Here is a 9446-nt window from a genome sequence, read left to right as displayed (position 1 = left end):
AGACACAGAAAGTGGCATTTAAAAGGTTAAATCAGCACGCAACCTAGGATGTTGCTGTCATCTTTCCACTCCTTTAAAAACAGAGAAACACACATAGATACATCCACCCTGTCGTCATGTGGAGGTGCAACCTCACTACTTTTAGCATTTATCCACCTCAATTAAATCTATGGTCAGAGCTTTGTGACTTTTTTTTTCTTTTTTTTCTTTTCTTTTTTTTTTTTTTTAATTTGTAATAACTTCCTGCACATGTCGGGCCCAATTCATGCATTCAACTGACCCGTCTGTGTTTTGATTAAAATTTTGTTTCCTAATAAAGTCAGCAGTGGGTTGTTGAAAACCGTTAATCAGAACATAACTGCTGCTGATGATGGCTGGCCTTCTCTGCACGCTCTTCAAGGCCGCTATGTTTTCTGCCAACTTCTAACATTTGACATTTTCCAACAATACAGAGTGTTACTATAACCAACAAGCAGCCAGTAAAAACAGTTTCTTTCACACAAAATCAGTAAAACAGAAAAGTAGCAGATAAAGGGTTAAGTCTGCCCACACTCTGTAAACCTACAGTCTCTCCTCTGGTCTCTGTCATCCTTCTGCTTCTGCAAAAACAAGCAAACAAACTCACACACATCCACCCTTTTTCACTGTTTGGGTGGATTAGGTATTAGAAGTGACTAATCCTAAAATAGTTACTGTCTTCTCAATTTCAAGTCAGTCATATTTAGTCCACATCATCAGTCCCGTCACAGTCCTCTGCATTTGCATTTATACTAATCACATGCATTCATCTAGTCACATGCATTCATAACGATCATTGCTGACAGTGGAAAACCGCGCACAAATATAAATATCCACTGACAGCAATATTTCGTCATTCAAAAAACAAAAACAATTCTTACTGCTTTTAAAATGGATTGAATCGCTACAATCCTTTTAAACACAGGACTTACCATCTAATATGGTCAGCGTCCTAGGTAGGTGAATTTTCTCAGAAGCCAGTTGTAATCTAGAGAAGCTCACCTTATATTTGCTCTCAATTAAAGTATTTTATAGCGCTTTTGCTCCCAATCTTGTAGGCCTGCTTTTAAATCATCAACACACAAAACATCACCCCCAGAGGGATGATACCTGGCAGGTTTTTTCCTAAGTGCACTGTTACAAAAAAACAAACAAACAAAAAAAACCCAACAACAACCCCAAAACACATATTAGGCCCGGTTCCGAGCATGTCTAAGTGTAAAAAAAAACAATACCTCCTCCCGCACAGAGAGAATTATGACCTTGTTTTCTGCTTAGCCTTCACCTAAGGATTTACATCCCTGATAAGCAGAATAAGTCTCACTATCTGTTTAATGTCTCCCATTACAATGGCCTCACTGTGTTAACTTTCCACATGCATGTAAAGTAGTGGCAGGAGTGCTCTTACTATGGTAAAGTGAGAAAGTAAGTAAGTAAGTAAGTAAAATTTATTTATATAGCACATTTCACAGATAAAAATCACAAAGTGCTTCACAATAAGATCAGACACACAAGTTAAAATTAATTAAAAGCCCGTTTGTATAAAAATGTCTTCAGCTGCTTTTTAAAGGAGTCAGTAGAGTCTAGACAGCGTAAAGACAACGGCAGGGAGTTCCACAGCCTAGGTGCCAGTGCCTGAAAAGCCCGATCCCCACGTGTTTTAAACCTAGTACGTGGGACCACCAGTAGCCTCTGACCTGAAGACCTAAGTGCTCGGGATGAAGCATGAGGTTTCAACAGGTCAGAGATATACTGGGGAGCTTCACCGTGCAGAGCTCTAAAGGTTACAACTAAAATTTTAAAATGAACCCTAAAATTTACTGGCAACCAATGAAGATAAGCCAAAACTGGAGTAATGTGAGACCTCTTGTTTGTACCAGTTAAAAGTCTTGCCGCTGCATTCTGTACAGACTGAAGGCGATCCAGAGCAGATTTGTTGAGACACGTAAAAAGACCGTTACAATAATCCAAACGAGAAGAAATAAAAGCATGAATAATCATCTCAAGTTCTGTCTTTGACACTAGTAGTCTGAGTTTAGAAATGTTTCTTAGATGATAAAAACAGTTCCGGACAAGTTGTTTTGAGTGTTTCTCAAGAGACATTGAACTGTCAAATATAACACCTAAGTTTCTGAGACTCGACTGAAATGAAGGGTCTAAAAAACTGATATGCTGCTGAATTTCTGAGAGCATGTGATCAGGTGCAATAATCAAGGTTTCTGTTTTATCTGCATTTAACTGAAGGAAATTGTCATTTAACCATTGTTTGATTTCTGACAGACAATTATTTAAACAAGACAATTTGTAAAACTCAGAAGCTTTGAAAGAACAGTATAACTGAATGTCATCAGCATAGAGATGATAAGAAATATTACTGTAACGTTTGATAATTTGGCCTAGAGGGAGTATATACAGCAAAAAGAGAATCGGACCTAAAACAGATCCTTGAGGTACCCCAGAAGGCAGAACTGACGTTTCAGACAACACATGATTGATACAGACAGTAAAGGATCTCTCAGACAGATACGACATAAACCATTTTAAAACAACACCAGTGATCCCAAACAAGTCCTTCAGCCTATTTATCATGATGCTGTGATCAACAGTATCAAAAGCAGAGCTGAGATCCAACAGAACCAGAACGGTGTACTCTCCAGAGTCTGCTGCCATCAAAATGTCACTAGATACTTTAAGCAAAGCGGTTTCAGTGGAGTGCAATTTGCGGAAACCAGACTGGAAAATGTCCAGAACATTGTTCTTCTCCAAAAAGTTGTTAAGTTGTTCTGCAACTATTTTTTCCAAGATCTTTGACACCAATGGTAATTTTGATATTGGCCTGTAACTGCTTGGAAGAGATGGGTCCAAATTTGGTTTCTTTAATATTGGTTCAACAATAGCTTGTTTAAAATAGCTGGGAACTGAGCCAGTATCAAGAGAAATATTAATTATTTCCAGAATACAGGGGCCAATAGAGTCAAACACACTAATGAAAAATGATGGAGGAAGTACATCAAGGTGGCTTGAAGTCAGTTTCATTCGACCGAGTAGAGCACTGATGTCCTGCAAGGTGACAGGAGTAAAAGAGGACCAGGTGTCAGAGGTAAGCAACGTGTCAGTGTGATACTGAGAGGATGATGGAGAAATATTAGACCTGATGGCAGCGACCTTATTAACAAAATAGTTTAAAAAGTCATTACAATCAGATTTAGTATAGACTGGTACATGAGGAACATCAGGAGAGACAATGTTCTTAATTGTATCAAACAATACTCTGGGATTTTTCTTTTTTGAAGCTATTAGATTAGCAAAATATTCAGTTCTGGCATTTTTTATCATGTCATTAAGTAAGAAAATTGATTCCTTGAGATGTATCCTATGGACCTCAAGCTTGGAAGCCTTCCATAAACGTTCTAATTTGCGACAATATCTCCTAAAATTTCGAATATTTTCATTTATCCAAGGACAGAAATGTGAAGAATGGACAACATTTTGTTTCAGAGGTGCCACCGCATCTAAAATAGATTTACATTGATTGTTAAAAGACAAAATAAGTGAATCAACGTCATTTTGAGCCATGCGAGGGTCAAACATGGCAGTGAACCTTCCAGCAGCATCCTGGTTTATAATCCGCCTTTGGATCATCAATTTAGGAGGTGAAGGATCCACGTAAAATGACAAATTAAAGAATATGCAGCTATGGTCACTCACTTGGACATCCTCCACACATACATCATATATATTTAAACCCAGGGAGAAAACAAGGTCCAGTGTGTGGCCCTTTGTATGTGTGGGGCCAGAAACATGCTGCTTAAAGTTAAAAGACTCAGTGATAGTGATGAGCTCAGCAGCAGTGTTACAGGAAGCGTCATCAATATGAAGGTTGAAGTCTCCCAATATTACAACCTTCTCCAATTTAATGATCGATGTCAGAAGATCGTTAAATTCAGTTAGAAAGACCCCAGCAGGTCCAGGAGGTCGATAGATTAAAATACAGTAAAAGGTTTTCAGAGAACCGACCTTCATCATCTGTGACTCAAATGAAGAAAAGAAGTCCGAGGACATCAGTTTGCATGTGAGTCTGTCCTGGTAAACAACAGCGAGTCCTCCACCACGTCCTGACAGACGCGGAGTTCCAATGACAGAACAGCCAGACGGTGATATTACTGTAACTAATGTGATATAATTAAATATGTGATTAATATATGAAAAAAGAAATCTGCCACCACAAAACGGAGCGTAAAAATCTTAGAAACACTGTCTAACAAGATCCTTACTCTGGACGGCATTGCATTGAGCCGCCTGTCGTAGTGATTTGGCACATTATAAGTAAAATTGAAACATACAATCCCATAGCACAACAACAGCATTTATTTATATACAAAAATAAAAATGCTTTTTAAAGAAAAGAATTGTAACTTCACAATTCCTCCGACATCTGAACGTCAGGAACTGAGAGGAGAACATGAGACATACAGACAGATGTCAGTGATGGTGATCCTCCATCATCTAGAGTTACTGCTGTTGGGTTATTTCCTGTTTTATTTTGATAGTTCTACTCTGAGTTCCCTGTATCATGACCTTCAGCTGTGTCCACTTCCTTTAATGGTCCCTGTGTGTGTTTATTGTGCTGTGTTCCCTCCTCTGTGTGTTTCCAGCAGGGTTTGGATTGTGTTTGTGTTTCTGATGCACTTTGACTTTTTAAACTGTCTCTGTGTTTTTTTAATCGGTCTCTGTGTGTCTGTGTCACAAACTGTGAGTCTGCTCTGCTGTGTAACCCTCAGAGGTCTGTACTATGAACAGGATGTGTTCTTATCCAGGTAACTTCAGGCTCCACTCTGGGATTTCTGTACGATGGAGGTGTTCACTGCTTACTGGGATAAATCGCCATGGAAACAGATGCTGTAGACCTAACCTGCTCTAGAGCTGGTTTTGTTCCAGATCAGCATGTAGTGACCAATCCAAAACCAGCTGGAAGTGACTGTTGTTGTGATATATATATATATATATATATGTATATATGTATATATATATATATACATATATACATACATACATACATACACACATATATATATACATATATATATATATATATATATATATATATATATATATATATGTATACATATATATATATGTCTGCAATGTTGCCTTCTGGTAGTTTGATCCCCTCCGTTCTGACTACCTTCCCTCTCTTTGTTACCATCCGACTACACGTCTCCAGTCCGAACGACATTGCAATGTCATTGCTGTATATCCTGGTAGTGTGTATCAGTGAATCGATGTCTCGTTCACTCTTGGCATACAGCTTGATGTCATCCATGTACAGGAGGTGGCTGACAACTGTTCCATTCCGTAGTCGGTATCCGTAGCCAGTCTTGTCAATTATCTCACTGAGGGGGTTAAGGCCTATGCAGAACAGCAGTGGGGACAGAGCATCTCCTTGGTAGATCCCGCACTTGATGGTGACTTGTGCTATGGGCTTGAGGTTGGCCTCCAGTGTTGTACGCCACATCCCCATTGAGTTCCTGATGAAGGCTCTCGGGGTCCTGTTGATCTTGTACAATTCTAGGCATTCCAGGATCCAGGTGTGGGGCATTGAGTCATAGGCCTTCTTGTAATCAATCCAGGCAGAGCACAGCTTGGTCAGTCTGGTCCTGCAGTCTCGGCTGACTGCTTGGTCTGCCAGTAGCTGGTGTTTTGCGCCTCTGGTATTCTTGCCCATCCCTTTCTGTGCCCTGCTCATGTATTGACCCATGTGCCTGTTCATCTTAGCCTCTATGATGCCTGACAGGAGCTTCCACGTGGTGCTGAGGCAGGTTATTGGTCGATAGTTGGAGGAGACGGTCCCTTCTGGGGGTCCTACTGTCCGGCCTTCGGTTAGCCATTCCAGGTGTCTCTCGTCAACTAGCAGCTGGTTCATTTGTGCTGCCAGGCGCTCGTGGAATGCAGTCAGCTTCTTCAGCCAGTAGGCGTGAACCATGTCGGGCCCTGGTGCTGTCCAACTCTTCATACTGGAGACCCTTTCTTGGATATCTGCCACTGTGATGGTTATTGGACCCTGTTCGGGGAGGTCGCTGTGGTCTGCCCTCAGATCCACTAGCCACTGAGCATTGCCGTTATGGGTTGTGTCCTTCTCCCATATGCTCTTCCAGTATTGTTCTGCCTCCAGCCTTGGTGGTGCTGTTCTCATATTGTTCCCTTGCCACTGAGAGTACACCTTGGCTGCTTCCGTGGAGAACAGCTGGTTTATTCTCCTGCCTTCTATCTCTCTGGTGTATCTCTTCAAGCAGCTGGCCAAGGCTGTGAGTCGTTGCTTGGCAGTTTTCAAGGCCTCAGGTATGGACAGCTTCCTGTACTTCTTAGGCACCTTCCTCATCGCACCTTTCTGCAGCTCCGTTAGTTGGCTAACCTCCCTCCGTGCTACCTTGATCTTAGCCTCTAGCCTACTTCTCCATGGAGGGTACTCTCCCTTGTGGCTGTTCAACTTGTAGCCAAGCATCTCACTGATCACTGCTGCCGTATTGTAGATCAGCTTGTTAGTGTCGGTAATCGTGTCTGTAGGTAACGTCCGTAGTGCTGCATTAACATCATCTAGCAGACCTTCTGAGGGTACTTCACGTAATCTTGGTAACTGGCTACGGGGGGTCCAGGTTTCAAGCTTGGCCATGATCCTATCTTTCAGGTCAGTTCCTCTCGCACTCAATGATCCTTCTCCTATCGCACTTGGGGCTTGGTACCCAATCTCGGGTGGGGGTGATGATATCTCCCCCCTGACCTGGCGTCCTGACTCCTCCTTGCCGTAGCATTTATGTTGTACCTCATCAATCTCTAGCTGTGAGAGAAGTCCCTTCTTTTGAATGTTGGAACACTAAGCTACTAGTTGTTTTGCCGTCATTGTGGATGTTGGGTATCGAAGAATCCATAGGTCCCTCATCCTATTCATATAACCCCTTCCGCCAGGGTTACTTGCGTAGTAGCATTCCAACAACGCCCTGTTTTTGTCTCTTGCCCACCAATGGACCGTCACTTTTTCACATCTCCACAGCAGACTTACATCCACAGGCAGGTTGTCTTTGATTCTGAAGGTTAGAAGGACAGACTTTTCCCCCTGGGTCACCTCCATCATCTCCACCTGCAGAACTGGCAGCAGAACATGAAACAGACAGACATCAGTGAGGTTGATCCTCCATCATGTCCTCTGCTGTGTAACCAGCAGCTCTTCACTCCTGTTTTCAGTGTTTCTCTGACTTGGAGCTGAACTGTTTGTGTGTTCAAGATTCAAGATTTTTATTTGCACACAGGACCAACATTGGAATTCTTGTGCAGAGCTTTCCAGGTCAAGTCACACTTTTTACAATATAAAGACAGAGCAGCTAAAAAGGAAAGATAGAAAGAAAGTAAGAAGTGGTGCAATCATATTATTTGCTATGTACATAAAAAACTGTCCAGAGAGTGTTGTAATACACTTCCTAGTATTGCACTCATAATATTGCACATTTTTCACAAATCTGTTGCACAAGTCTGTTGTGAGTATATTGCACATTAGTCAGTGAACCGATCATACATTCAAAATGAGGTTAAGAAGTGCTGTGTTAGTTTAAGTGTTCTGTGTTTTTTGTTTGCCATCAGTCTGACTGTGGCATATTCAGTCTGACAGTTGTGGGGAAGAAGCTGTTGAATAATCTTGTTCTGTGTGTGATGATGATGTCCGCTCTGTTGTGTCTCAGATTGTGTTGCAGTTTTTGTGTCTGAGCAGAGAGTGAGCTGGATGGTGTGAGTCCCTGATAATTCTCTCTGCTCTTTTTTGGCAGCATTGTGTGTGCAGAGAGTCCATGGAAGGAAGTTTTGTTCCTATAATCCTCTCCACAGACTTTATGACTCTTTGCAGAACGTTCCTCTCTGGCTGTGTGGTGTTTTCATACCAGACAGTTGTTGATGTGTGAAGCTGCACAAACAGCTGTGCAGCTTTTATTCTCACACAGCTGAAAACAGCTGGACCCACACACAGGTTTACACATCTGGGATTCAGAATATTTTTCTCACCTGTGACATTTAGTAACACTACTTTCTGTAGCAGGATGTATCCACCCTTGTTGTAGACGGTGCAGGTGTAGCCACCATGGTCACTAAGTCGGGGGTCTTTCAGTTTCAGACTGAAGTCTTTAGTTCTCAGAGGATCTTCATTCATCTCTGTGTGGTCTCTGTGATCCTGGTCCTGTAAGAGCTGCTGGTGTTCATTGCTCTGATACACATGGACCATCATATTTCGGTGTTTCCAGTCCACTTTGACGTCCCGAGGAACATCATCTTTGTTTTTTTCCTTTGTTTGTTTTCTGTTTTCAGGGTCAGACTGAGGTCTCTGCTTCTCGTGGGTCTTTTCTGTATTTCTGTTCCTTTAGCACAGCTGTTCTAACACCTCAGATACACCTGGACCGAATCCTCCTCAGGTGAGTAAACGATGCCTTTAAACGCTGTGAGCTGAAGAAACATTCTGAGCTCTTGTGTTGATGCTTGATGCTCAATCATCCAGGTGAGTAAATCCCAAAAAGTGGATTCTGTTCATCTGGAGCGTTTTCAGTGGGAGGAACATTTCTTCACTCTGATGAAATGACAAAATGTTTCTTCCACTGAAAATGTTAAATCCAAAAGAACAAAACCCACCTTTTGGGATTCTGAGATCTTCATTAACCAAAGGATCCTCCTATCAGAGCTCTGCTCTATCTATATTTCAGGAAGTACAGGATTTCCTTCCCATCTTTCAAAATGGGGAAAAATGCTGTACTTTCTTAGGCACAGGCCATGTTTTGAGGTAACTTAGCCTTGCCAAACATCCAGGGATTTTATAGGAAAGGACACTAAGGAAGAATTGTCTACAACCAAATCAAGCCAACACTGTAGCCAATTCCCTGCATTGCTATTAGGCATGCAATGCAGAGAATTGGCTGGAAAGACAGCTGTAGCTGGAAAGGATTTACTGCAGGTCAGTGTGGTGAAAGATAGAGATGTACAATGGGGCAAAAAGTATTTAGTCAGCCAACAATTGTGCAAGTTCTCCCATTTAAAAGATGAGAGAGGCCTGTAATTTTCATCATAGGCTGGGAAGACTGAATCTGCAATAGGTAAACAGCTTGGTGTGAAGAAATCAACTGTGGGAGCAATTATTAGAAAATGGAAGACATACAACATCAAACATTGTCTCCTGTAGCTGGTATAGTTGAGATGATTACAGTGTTTAAATTGGATTATATGCATTTATGTTGTCTTGGAGTTCAGGGCTCTAGACTAACTTTTTGCCATGGGCGCACCGGCACAAAAGTTAGGCGTACTCAAATGTTTCAAACCGCAGTTTTACATTTGCACAATTTTTGGGGGAAGTCCATACAGACAATATTCATTTCTAAATTATTAACTAACAAACTTGTGCT

This window comes from Pelmatolapia mariae, linkage group LG3_W (assembly GCF_036321145.2).
Source record: "Pelmatolapia mariae isolate MD_Pm_ZW linkage group LG3_W, Pm_UMD_F_2, whole genome shotgun sequence".
In the NCBI taxonomy this organism is placed as follows: Eukaryota; Metazoa; Chordata; class Actinopteri; order Cichliformes; family Cichlidae; genus Pelmatolapia; species Pelmatolapia mariae.
The sequence above is the reverse complement of the archived record's forward strand: the minus strand, read 5'-3'. Positions refer to the sequence as shown.